Genomic DNA, 14,274 nt, shown 5'->3' with positions numbered 1-14,274 from the left:
GATCCAGCCCTCCCAACCAATCGCAACCCATACGTCCGCCCATGACTCCGCCTCATGCCCATATAAGTAGAATCCGTGTTCTTTTTTTCCCGGCATGCACCTGAAATTTTCAAGATGGCGCCGCCTAGATTCGAAACTATTGGCTTCCGAGCAGCAGTCCACAAACCAATGGATGACGTCACAGATGTTACGTCCATTTCTTTTATACAGTCTATGGTTGCAACTTTATAACAGTCACTCAAATAATATTTATGTAAGCTTAACAGAGCATTTATTATAAATTTACAAAGTATTATAAACATCAGTTGCAACTTTATAATAGCATTCAAACAATGCTGTTATATACTTAATAAACCATTCATTCAGCAATGTAAAGTTTCATAAACATTAATTAAAAGTTTATAGTGGTCATCCAAATGATGTCTACATATGTATTACACAGTATTTATTCATTACAAACAACTGTTGCAACTTTACAGTAACCATCCAGATAATGTTTCCAGATGGCTTACAAACCAATTATTAACAACTGACAAAATATTAAGCATCTAAATAGTATTTCTAGATGTTTGACATAGTATTTATTAACCATTTCAGAAAGCATTATAATCATCAGTTTATACATATATTTATATTTAGTTTATACATGGCTTACAAACCAAGTATTAACTAAATCTTACCATTTTTTTCATCATGGTTAGTATAAAGTGTTACTGAACAGTCTATTTCACTGTCAGTCAATCCTGTAAGTAAGGAACAGCAAACACACACTTTCCAACTGTTTTTCAAAAGCTAAAAAATGAATAGCCCATGTGTGTTTCATGTTTGAATTCAAAAAATATTTTCATTTGTGCCATTTCAATTGTCTGGTTTTCATGAACACGTACTGAAGGTTTGATTACTTAGGTGACGATGAAAAAGGGGAACATTTTCTATCCACTGCAAACAATTATCATCCGTCTACTGTTCCCATCTGACTTGTAAAAATGTCTGCAGTACTAAACAAAATTCCTCAAACTCCCAGAGTACTAATGCAAAGCAGCACTGTGACTGAAGTGTGTTCTCATTTACACTCAAATTACAACAAAGTCTATTTTATGTTTACATGAGCTCTCTGGAGGATCTATTAGTAGTCATGACCACAAGCCAGAAGGCATGAAGTGAGACATGAAAATAATATCTGTATGTTCTGCTCTCAACACCAAAAGCATGTGAATTCACTGTTAAATGTTATCTCAGCTTTTATGTTCTCACATTATAAACACATTACTTTTTTTTTCCTCAGGACATTTCAGCCATGTTATAACTTCAATTTTACCTCATGTTATCCCTATCAAGTCCATCTTCAGGCTTATGGTTTATGCAAGCACACAAAATTAACATTCACAAGTGATCCACATTATACAACAAAGCATCTGTTATCTACGAATACCAATCAATGTGCACTGACATTTCGACCATTTGTAGGAAAATTAACCCTTAATCATTTCAAACATTTCAGAAAATGACATTATTTGTAACACATTTCCAAAATCATGTATTATACCAATCACATGACAAATTATGGCATTTCTGAGTAATTTGTTCTGAAATTAGCAGCCTAATATACCTGACTGAGACGTATGGTGACTAAGTGTGATTGTGATTTTCACTCACTTTTGATGTGAAACTCTGACTGAGCAATTAGATAAATAATTATTAATGTGTTGTGAGATGATTTATTGTTAATTGATGAACAATATGGCAGAGAAAGAGAGGTAACACTTTAGATTATGGCTAATAATAATGTTGTTGGCTGAATGCAGGAGTCGGTGAATCAAAGAGTTGCTTTACAGCTGCACACGTTCACACCGTCAAACATGTAATCCAGTCAAAGAAAAAGAAAAACTGTTTTATAAATCAGAATATTTCTTTGTTTTCATCAACTGCCAAGCTGCCATACACTATCTTAATTGAAGCTTGGGCCAGTGTTGCCTTACTGTTTGAAGATCAAGAGACAGTGTTGTATGCCATATTGTACACCGCATTATAGATAATTACTTGGCTGGAAGCTTCTGACATGATGGTTGCTTGTTAACGTGCTTGAGAAAAATTGAGCATGGAATGTGAATGAGAAAAGCCCTTTTTTCTTTCCACGGTTCCTTTTAAACTCTTTAATTAAGTGACCTATACTAAAGACTGTGGCTGTAATGGGCGGCTCCCTGATATGACTGTGTGTAACTGAAAGACTGTGACATTAATGGAAAAGTGTATGTGTGTGATCACCTCAGAAAAACCAAAACAGACTCTTCAATACAAATTGGTGAAGATATGACTTGAAAATAATAAAACGATTGATTTTTAAGACTAATAAATGTGGTTTAGCATGCCATTTCCCAGCTAAGCTTGTAAATTAGTGAGCCTTTTGCTGTGGAAATAGGATTACACTTCTGCAAAAAAAGAGCAGCAACCACTTGAGTGACGTTAGAGATCTAAGTTTGGTTCTGAAAGCTATTTAATCCAAACCGTAAAGAACTCAAAACATTACTTTTGCAGTCATATTGGCTGCTTTGCTTTTCACTGAACAACAGAGATTCTATAAGCAAACGTGCCTTTGGCCTCATCCAGTTATCTAAGGTTCAACTTGTATTTAAAAATGGATCAGAAAGAGAAGACGTGCTTTATGATATGATGTTCTTATTTACTCCTTAATTGCCTACTGTAAATGTATTGCCACTGTTTGTTTGACTTATTCATCTGTATAATGAAAGAGTGATTTTCTCCCTGCTGATTTTGAAGTTCACCTCTAATAATGTCTACCACACTAATTACTATTCCTGTTATTGCAGTCCAATTTGCAGCTGTGTATACTTAAGTGAAACAAGTAATTATAATGAGGACCTGACCTCATCAGAAAAGGAGTTACAAATCCTCCACAGCATTATCAGAGGAGAACTGGTGATAGCAATTACTACGCAAGTGCCTCCATGTAGTCTATTCCCCTCCAAGTCGATCATCTGATGCTTTCCCCCTGGATATGCTGCTAATAATTCAAACTTCAATTATATTTTAAAACAATCATAGTCTTTGGTGACAGTGTTTCTACTGTAATTAATGTACAATTATTTGAACATTATGTCCTTATTTGTGGACAATAAGATTTTAGTTTGTCAATCAATTGTCAGCAATGGGACCTCAGAGCAAAAGGTTAGTTCCATAACTCTGGTTCTCTAAGTTGCATGAATGAGATGTCCCATTGTAGGGGCATATGAATAAGCTGGGGGGGGGGGGTCTATGCCACAGTGATACATCAGAGAACTTTAGATTAATGGTCCTTGTACAAGCTCATCACTGCAAGCCTGAATTAATGAACATGTGCTTTAGAGCAAGTGAAGTCTGAGGGGGGCAGTAACATAAAGGAGATCCCACATACAGTATAACAATGCTAAAAAATCAACATGGTCATCATATGGACAAGCAGTAGGGCTTTGAAGTCGGGCTAAAAACACATTTCTCTTAAGGAAGGAAGATTTTAGAATTAAAATATGGGTCGCATTTTTTTTGTTACCATAGTTACCATAAATAAATATAAGCTTTATTGCTGTGTATTGCATTGAATTGCATTAAATAGTTTTCAATTTCCTGGTCACACAGTCTAATTAGGGTATTAGTTTTTGTTTTAGTCATCTCTGTCTGTGCACTCTGACTCACATGGTGCATCACAATCATTTGTTGGAAGAATGTCCTTACAAATGCAAATATAGCAAAAATGATCATGCTAGGTGTAGATTGCATTAAGATATAAAGTGAAATCTTAATAAAAAAAAATGTTACAAGCATACTTTGAAGTACTAATGAGGATGAGAGAGTCTGTGCAATGGATGGAGCTTTTAATTTTTGTAAGGATCAGAAGAGCTTTATGTCTACAGTAGAGTTGTTGAAATGATTTTCTGAGCCACTAGAAAGATTGTGGGATGTAGAATGGAAACATACTGCATTTGTGTCACAATGTCAACTCTGTCAAAAACAGACTGCAGATGATATATTATATACAGTAAGTGTATTGTGAGGATGCCTGTGGGACACATGTGACCATGCTGCAAAACCTCTATCCTGAACCACATCAGTAATGTGCAGCACTGAGTATGCAGCAACAAAAGAACAAGGTGGAAGCGTCCTCTCTATACTCCTAAAGAACAGAAAATCCCCTCTTCACTCTGGCCCAACTCTGCTGTGTTTGAAAACCTTCAAAAAACGAAAAGAAGTTTCTGTGCAAACGAAGATACAACAAAAACGTACATGGAAACTTGCGGTTTCATTCTCAAGTTCTCTTTGGGCCACAACACGAACAGAGAAATCACTGAAGATAAGGAAAGAACACAAACTACAGTACACCACACAGTACACCAGCAGGCTCTTCCACGACAGCTGAATGAAGATTACTCCTTTAGACGGGGCAGTGTGTCTGGTGTGGCCTGCCAGCGGGAGAAGAGTTAAGTCAACTTTGAAAGCAAAAGTGACCCAGAAAGATGAGATTCTGGCCATGAAAAAGTTTTATAAAAGTTTTTATTTCAGGAGGTTTTATGTGTGGTTGTCTCAAATATGTTACTGGGAAAAAAACAGTGAATGAAAAGCGAGAAGAGAAGAGAAGAGGATGATTCAAATAGAAAAGTGCTTAAAATACTGAAGGTCAATGCCTGTGCATGAAAACATGACTCACAAACTCTTTATCAGTCTGAATAAAGTAAAGCAGTGCTTATGAAAAAATTCTAATATGAACTATTACATTGTATAACATCCCATCTGTTTGCAGTGTTTTTAAAGTTCAACCACTTGTAGGAAGGCCATTTACAAGAAAAGTTATTTTAGTTCATAATATTTACTGGAAGAGCAACCACAGAGCACTTAGCATCTGCAATCACTCACTCACACTGAAAACTTCAGGGCTTAAACAAGAAGATTGTGTCACAGTTTAAAAAACTTCTGACAGCAATATAGGAGAGTAGCAAATTAGTCCAATAAGCTTCCTTCTTCTCACGCCCACAGACCACTGACACATCCACAGATATTCAATTTAGTTTCTTGATTAATCACACCCACACTCCACTCATGAAGTCCAGGAATTTGAGTTCAGCATGTCAACTTTGGCTTAGTTTGTGTTCATGGAGAATACATTCCTGCACTATTAAATTATACTTTCTTTCTTACACTTAGAAATATATTTTTCCCTTTTCTTTTAGTTTTCAAAAGACACAGTGAGCAGAAAAAAAAGAAATAGTTTAGAGAGAGGGTCACCTTCAGAGCTTGTCTAATCCTTTAGTTCATCTATCCAAAATTTAATTCACTTTAAATGAAAGATAAGGGAAGCTTCTCTCCATTAACTTCAAATCCATGGATAATGGATGATGAAGTCGGAGCTTCATTGTTAAAATGTGGTTTAGGTTTTCTCTGGTAGCTACTTGGACTGATAATGAGCTACACATACTGCAGGTATGCTGTCGCATGATCTGTTAACAGGTGATATGTTATGATAAAGGCATCAAAAATGTGTCACAACCATTATCTGAGGCAGAGCACCATCCAATATTTTCTGATTTACTAACTACTTAACTGAATGTGTGGAATAAAAAAATAAAAAAATAAATACTCATGTCCATTGTGGTAGGATAACTTTAACAGTAAGAATGATCAGGGCTATGAAGTTTGTAATGTTGCCTCATTTAACTTCTTTGAATTTGAATTGATCTACTGTCATATTCATCCTTTAATTTCCTAAATCACATCATCAAAAGCACTGCCTGGAAATTTTCAAGAATATAAAAATAAATAAATATAACATTTGGGGTTACTAAGACATTGTAAAGCAATGATATTTCAAAGTGAAGTTTGGTGAGAACATACACTCAGCCCCTCAGCCCACTGCAGGAGTGGTTGTAGCAAAAGGTGTAAAGAGAGGACGATGTGAAAATGAAAAAAAAACTTGAACAGAGAGGGGTAATATTTCATGGTCCTGTTTTGTCTGGTGGCAGTTATCAGCAGCTGCCAGTCTGATAATTGCAGCTTGAGGCCCGGTGCTACTCCTTCAAGTCTGTCTTGACAGCCCAATTCAAGCTTTGAGCCGTAGGAGCTGCTGCCTGCTGCTATGTAGCTGTTGGGATAACACTGGCTTTTGTTTGATATCACAGCACAGCTCCTTACGTTAAGAGCTCACTTGAAATAGTCTTGCAAATGTTTGCCTTATTCAGTGAACTGAGAGTGTACAGTATATAGGTGAGTATATCATAATATGTACTATGATGTTTCTCTGCTATTTTGGTACAGTTGTCATAATTCTACAGCTTGTATAGCTTGATACTGGCAGTATTCAGAGTCGTACATACCGTATTTCATGTTGATTTTAAAAACGTATAGTGCAGTGAAGCTGGCCAAAGTTTTTGTCTGGTCATTTGTAAAGTGTGAAACGAGCCAACGTGCGGGTGTCGCGGTGTGCGTGTGAAGAAATATTGAGGAGAAATAGATTACCACGGAGGGCAAGAGAAAAACGACAGGAATTTTCTTTGATTTAAGACCCGGCATTCCTCTTTGAAGAGTTGTGGCTGTGTTGTGTACAATCAACACGCTCTGTCACTTAGCCACCAGATAACTGATGTTCCACTCCCCTCATAACCAGAAGCTATCAGTCTGGGACTTCTGCTTGTATCTTTCCTGTCGTCTCTCAAGTAAATTACAGCTCAGCAGTTCCAGATAGCTTGATGCTCTTCCTCTGCCCTCCATCTTTCTCTTCGTCCTTTGCCCTTCAATTCTCTCTTTTGTTTTATTAATTAATTTAATGTGCAGGTTTGTACAATTAGGATGCTAAGTCACCTGGAATGATAGTGATCCACTAGTAATAATTGTAAAAATAAGCAAAAAAATAGACAGAACAAGGTTGCTTTAAATAGCTATAGTTCATCTTTTAGGCTCCAATTCAAAATAACAGTTGCCAGAATATGAGATAGATCCTTACAGAATGGATTTAAAACATTTGAGTAAATTGTACTGATGTAAACCTACCAAAGGACTGATTGATTTTGTTGCCTTGACAAGATTTTTGTGTTCTCCAAACCAACTTACTGCTCTGCTTTCCAAACGGTAGGTGTTAGCGAGAGGTGATAAAACTGCACCATCCTGCTTTCATTAGAGACAGCCCAGCCAAAAATAGAAGGCTCAACTGGAATTAATTACACCAAATGTCACATGGCTGAAGATTAGGAAGAAGACAACTCATCTCGCAGGGTGTAACGAGAAAATCTTAATAATTAGTCCCACTGGAAAGGATCCATCAAAATAAGTGACTGCAGGGAACATACAGTACTTGGAAGCTGTTCATTTATACTATATGGCTACATGAGTCTAAACAGTAGTGGGTATTTGTAAGAATTTTGTAAATCGATACTACTGTAGTTGCTGTTTTCTGCTGCAGCTGTCATTGAAATGTTTTTGATGAAATCTCACAACTCAGTTCTCTCATTATAAGTCACACTCAGATCAAAAGTGTGCCCTGTAATTCCCACTTGAATACGCTCTGGGTCAATTAGCTTCAAAAAAGGATCATTCTCTGACTAATGTTACCTATTTTGTATTACTGCATTTTAATAACATGCTTATGTATTTGTTTATGGGCTGATGGCTCAAACTAAGAAATATTCATCCTTTACAAAATATCCCACCAGCAAGTATGAAGTTTAGAATTTGGGCCACTAAAATGAACTTTTATGTCAGCGCTGAAAATATAAAGGTTATGAACAACTCTAACATACAAAAGTTCCTAAATCTCAGTCATTTGTTTGTGTATGAACCCTTCATGCAGATATTTCAGTGGTGTTGCTGATTGCATATAATATTCACGGTCACAGTCACACAAATGACAGCTTGTGTGAAAATGTCAAAAGCCACTTTAATTCAACATATAATTAAGATGACAACCCCTCTCACAGGAATGTACTTTATAAACAGTATAGCAGCTTGCCGTCTGACAAACACTTTTTTTTTTTTATTGTTGTAAAAGATGCAGTTTGCTTGGTTGCAATTGCAGTTTGCCATGGTGCACCCTGGTGTTCAAAGTGCCAATTTACACACAGTCCCAGACAGTCTAGTAGAGACAGATAGTGTGTGTGGAGTACCAAAGTAATACAACCACTAGCTCTAGCCTCCAGTTATATGTCAAAAAAACATTTAATAGCAAGCCTTTTAAGAAGACGTGGATTTGTGATTTCCTATTGATCAATAACATGAAGTGTAGCTAGTTATATTTTCCCTATTTTGCTTTGTCAATGTCTGTTTAATTTTCTCCTTTTGCTTAGCCAAAATATCATGTTACTGATATGTTTTCAGTTGTTCATGAGTCAGTTGTTGTCTGAAGACACATGAAAAGAAGACGTCACTATTCACTTGGCGCTGTTGCATGATTCATTCCATACCTCACAGCTTTGAGTCTACATGAGTTGTTGAATCTGGAGGCTGCTGCAGTGATATGGCACTTGTCCTTGCTATGAAATGATCCATCTGCAGGTATGTCTGTCTGCATCACAGGCATCCTCTCGCTCATTCTCTCCTCCACTCCCCAGATGAGCAAAAGCGCCTCATTTACTCAGGCTTCAAAGGCGCTGCCTAACTTTTCTCCCATATGACTTTGCTTCCCAGGGGGTTTCTGTCTTTCCCTTTGAATCCCAACCAAACAGGCTTTGATGGCGTCTTTGTGTATTACATGAGTCAACTGCATTCCACTGAGGAAAATATGCATGCATCTGTAGTACAGGCTATGATAGAAAATGGGAAAGAACTCAAGACTTGGCATCATTCAAGTCACTGTCAAAGAAAATGATGTCTTTGCACATTCTGCTGAATTATGTGGAGCTAAGTGTATTATAAGCCATGTCAGACATCAGGTCTCACAAATCTTCTCAGTGTGAATCTTAAGCCCAAAGAAGAAAAAATGAAATGTACAAAATTTTACAAAAATCTTTGCTATGATGCAATAAAATCAAATCAAATGCAATAAACACTTTTTATAAATCAACATACAACTGTATGTGATGTATGCCATTCAGGTCTTCGGTTTATGTTGCCTCAAAAGGTTTTACATAATTTCTAAACTGAAGTGAGTCTTTGGAGCAATAAATGATACCCTTCATATCACGCATTGTACATTTCTTAGGGATTTCTAATGGCACAAGATTGGATTTTCATTGACTTAGATGCAACACAGCTGGTTACATGTAAAGATTATTTAATTGTATTTTTTAATAGATGGAATGGTGACTGCATATTATTGACCGCTGGTGGTGAAATCCTTTTGCATTGTCAATATGCCGGGACAAACACCACACTTTACTCTGATAGTCTATCTGAAACAGAGAAAAGGACTTGGTGCAAATTCAAAGACAAAATGTTGAACCACATCAATCTTAGACAATGAAGTCAATATCAGGCAGGACACTCTTGGGAGTTGCTGTCTTCCTCACTTTTTTTTCTAGTATTTTTATTGGATTACAAAATCAAATCAAATTTTGGATTTACAAAACTCACTCCTAAATGTGCATCACTAGGTGCTGTATTACTTTGCATGTTTTGAATTGTTGTGGGAATATCGGAACTTGCATTGGGGAATTAGAACGTAAATACTTTATGAACAGTAAGAAAGAAAAGAAATCACCATCTGTATCCTTTTAATCATGCTTCTTCTTCTTCTTTTTTTATATCCATGTAACTAGACTACAGTCGTCTCAACTGCCTTTACTGGCACATTCCTGTGTTTTTTGGCTCATTATTGCCACCTGTAGATCACTGGAATAGTGTGAACCCATTGGTTGCCAGGACTATATTGGACCAACTGCAAAACGTCATTCATAAGATAAATTTAAAAAAACAGGTCCAGTAATGATACACATCAGAAACCCCACAAGATACCTTTAACACAGAAAAAAAGTGGATTCACTCAATACTTGCTGTTGTCCCTAATACAGTATGCTCTGACAGCCAGATAAGCATCATTTGTTTGAAACAATATCTAATTTAAGTCATTCCGATGCCACTGCATGCAGCACTGATTAGACTTCTCATTCCTCAACTGCTGTAATAATGACTATTATAATTCAGCTAGCTCACCTAAATGAGTCAAGTCCTGGCATCTGTGGTGCTACTGACAGCCTTGTCATTATGGTGCATAAGAAGCTGATGTAAGACATACAATCATGTCACCTTTATACAACAACAACAGTGAGAGAGATACACATAAATGTGTGTAAATAATATTGACTGCAATAACAGTTACTCAGTCCAAAATTATTTGTATAGGTGCTGAATATGAGTTCTCGATTGTCAATCCGCTGTACGCTCCAGTTCATGTGTTCATGGATGAGGGCAACGATAATGTAGAGATGACTCTTGATGCTTTCACAAAATATTTACACGATGAAATGTTTGATAAATAATCATCAGTAGTGTGGTTATAATGACAAAGTGGGTAAAAGGTAAATAACAGAACAGTTAGAACAATCTGGTAAGTTCAGAAAATTATACATTTTCTAAAATTTGGTGTTACTTTTGCACTGGACATCGTCTTTGTCAAGGTCCAGATATATTTTCACCAAAAAAAATTTCCCAAGAATGAAATATTGTTCTTTTAATGGTCCAGAGAATTGAATTTGTACTTTTTTCTGACAGAATCAACAAACACACATTCTCTCCATACATCTCACACTGAGGGTGTTGATGCAAACTGGAAAACACAGATACATTACCTTGGTCTCAGAGTCTCCTTAGTGACTCCCTTATGTACACATAATTGATGGTAAGTCCTGTGTTTGACTTCCACGGCATTAGATGGTGCTTTGCCTGATTTTCTAAGCTAACACATACTACCCCCTCTGAAAATGCAGGACTTCTCATCAGTCCACATGTTCAAAAGAAAATAGTAGAGTCTTCCTCCTCGCCAACCCTCCTGGTAGCCTTTTACCAGGGTATCAGACACAGTCTACTTAAATCCAGACTAAAGTACATTTTATTCAGTGCAGTTTACAGCCAGTTTTAACTCCTGCCACACCAGCCTTTTTATTTCACTTCTTATATTTATCATATACGTAGCTGCAGTCATTCACTTACTGTTTATGCTGAGTGCCCTGATATCAATTTACACAATCCCACACACCAGCGCAAACACCAACTCTAACCCTAACCCATTTTTTCATCTGCTTTCATGGCCACTGCTTTGTGCAAAGCTCTTTATGTTACTCTGGTAACACGAAGTCAACAGTCTCTCTAAATGTTTTTTTTTTTTTTTAATGTCAAAAGTCAAGTAGAAAAGTAAAGATTGTAAGTAACAGAAAGTATGAGCAACTTCTGATGATATACTATACTGAGGTTTGTCTGTGCGAATATGGCTTTTTATATTATAGTGTGTTAGCAATTCAATTGAAGTTACTAGTATTTGGTATTGGTCCGTTTTTATTCAATAACATAAACCATGTGACACAAGGGGGCTTTCTTGTGTCACATGATTTATCAATACCATTACAAAATAGTTATAAATAAAATTAAACTACAAAATTAAATAAAAAAACAGACAAAACTACTTCAATATTGATCGTTGTATAAACTGCACTGTCTGATGGAGGATGTGGTGTGGGCACCTGGTATTATCTGGTCATCAGGGATTTTATGTATTATGTAGATTTTATGTATTTCTTTTTGTATTTTATATGTTGAAAAAGAGCATAATTTATACATTTTTATGGATTTGTTTCTTACAGATCAACACCAACAATGTCACATGTCAAAGTATTACTGCAGTATCTGAAACGCTTGTTTTGTCTGTTGTTGACATTATTGTCCACATGTACATGTCCACTGGTCAAATGGGTTCCATTCATACACTAAAATACAGTACACCCCTCTGGAAACTAAAAACTAACCTACTACAACTCTTAATCACACAGCTTTTACTCAAATCAAAACGCTGTAGGAAATTAATCACATGTATTTCAACTAAATATCTTTACGGTTGGCTTCATGTAAGAGATGACAAGACAAGTATAAAATATGTTGTTTTTTCTTTAAAATGACCACTGGTGGTTGTGCATGAAAAGATTACTGCACCACTCAGAAAACATGCCTAGCTACACTATACATCTGGGTTTGATTCAGTTTCAGCTATGGAGGATACTGAGTCAGACAGACTTCCAAGAACAAGAACGACAATTTGTTTTTAAGTTCTGCTTTAATCACATTATTCCCCAATAATGGGCCATAAGCCCTCTTAACTAGCAATTTACAAGCAGTACGACATTTATTGATGATGTCATACTGCATGCAGTAAATGTCAAAGCCCAGTTTAATGTGATTCTTTCAGGGAATACAGAAAACAGGCATGCATTTTTATTTTTTATTTACTGAATGAGGGTTTGCATCACCCTGTACTACATTAAATCAGTGAGTTGAAAGGGAAGACAATAATATTAGCTGTGTATTTATAAGCTTTGCTAAGCTTTAATCCTCATGCAGAGATTATGTTGTAGGTCAGATATTTCTCCAAAAGCTTACTCAAGCCATGCAAACAGTTCAGATTCAACACTGCATGTTGCCCTGATCTTTCTTATCTATGAGTTACAAGGTTTTAAACTTAGCCTAGGACATTATTTTAATTCAAACAGATTCACAGATATAAATGTTCAATCTGTGAATTTTATGAATTCAACATAAGAAGGTATTTCAAGATCAGTCAGAAGGCAGGAGAAAGGAAACTATTTTTTTTCATCCCATTTTAAAGCTTCACTTCAGGTCATGTGTGTTGTCTTTGAAAACATGTCCTTCAATTCATTGACATGAGCAGATGTACTGCAAGTCCTCTAAGAAATTTGGTAAATAGGCTGCATTGATGACATTCTGTTATGGCGCTTTCATTCAGCCATTCCCACTACTAAACTGATGGCAGTGAGCTACCATGTTTAAAGACACTGTCCTATTAAACTATAAGGAGAAAATTTGGGGCTCAGTTCACTTCAATATGTGGATTGAACCGACAACAATGTGATCAGTAAACAACCCTATCTACCTCCTGAGGACCACAGGCTATTTTTCACTTAAGACTTTGCGCAAAACAAATACTCAATTAAATAAGACAACGCTAATGTTAATCAGGTGAATTGTAAAGGCAAGCCTGTTTCAATATTTGTCAGATAATATACACTGACAAATTTTAAAAAATCTTCCAATATAGTGTGATGATGTCTTTAAAAGTTCCTGTATTAAACTGACAATTGAGATTAAACGAAACCTCCAATCAGCAGGCAGCTCACAAAATTGTAATAAAATAGAATTTGTGTCGTTTGGTTTTGCAAGTTTTGTAATAGCTCACTTAGCTGTGCTGAATGCATGACTGTCTATTGCAAATCGGCAAACAGTTGCAGTGATCCGAGTATCTAATTTTCAATAGTTGCAGGCTAACTACCATACAGTAGCTACAAGTTCTTATGGTTTTACAAAAAAAATACATCATATGGTAAATTATGTATTTTTCTTTTGACATGGTAACTCTTGGGTTGCTGAGTGAGTTTACTATTGTTACTGTGACAGCCCATTCTTATTTGTTATGGCGGGTGCAAGCTGCTGTCAGTCCAATGACAAGAAGTAGTGACAACACTGATTCAAAGTGATCGATGAAAAATGCTGTACAAAACACAACAGCAGTGACCACTTTCCACCAAAGATGTCACCAGAAATAAAAAAAATAAAAAAACCTAGAATAATCACAGAAAAAAAATTACCACAGATGGCCCAAAAAAACTGCTTTAATATTAAAATAATGATGGGTATGGATGAATAATTATGTATTGTGCAAAATAAGTAGTGATACAGTCTTCTCTGGCATGCTTGGCATTCATGAAAACTTTCAGTAGATGTTTATTTATTATGACAATCATTTTTTTACTTTATAGTTGACTGTGCAGACTTCTTCTGAGATTTAAGAAAATGGGAGCCCCTGCTTTTCCACACCCTCGAGCTGTGGTGTCTGTCAATGGGCACATCAGAGCTGTCACTCACAAGGTCACAAGAGCATGAACTAGTAAGACATCTGAGATGTCACTGTTCCCTCACAGAAAACCAGTGAGACGACACTCCTAAAATGACTCCCATACAAAACCAGGCCACAATTGTAGTTATCAACAGAATACCGACGCTTCCAGCTTTTTCCTTTTGATTTTATTATTGAATAAAACTTTTAATCTCACAGCCTTTTCTGTAGTACAGCAACTCAAA

Source organism: Scomber japonicus, chromosome 14, assembly GCF_027409825.1.
Source record: "Scomber japonicus isolate fScoJap1 chromosome 14, fScoJap1.pri, whole genome shotgun sequence".
NCBI classification, from domain to species: Eukaryota; Metazoa; Chordata; class Actinopteri; order Scombriformes; family Scombridae; genus Scomber; species Scomber japonicus.
This window is presented reverse-complemented; position numbering follows the sequence as displayed.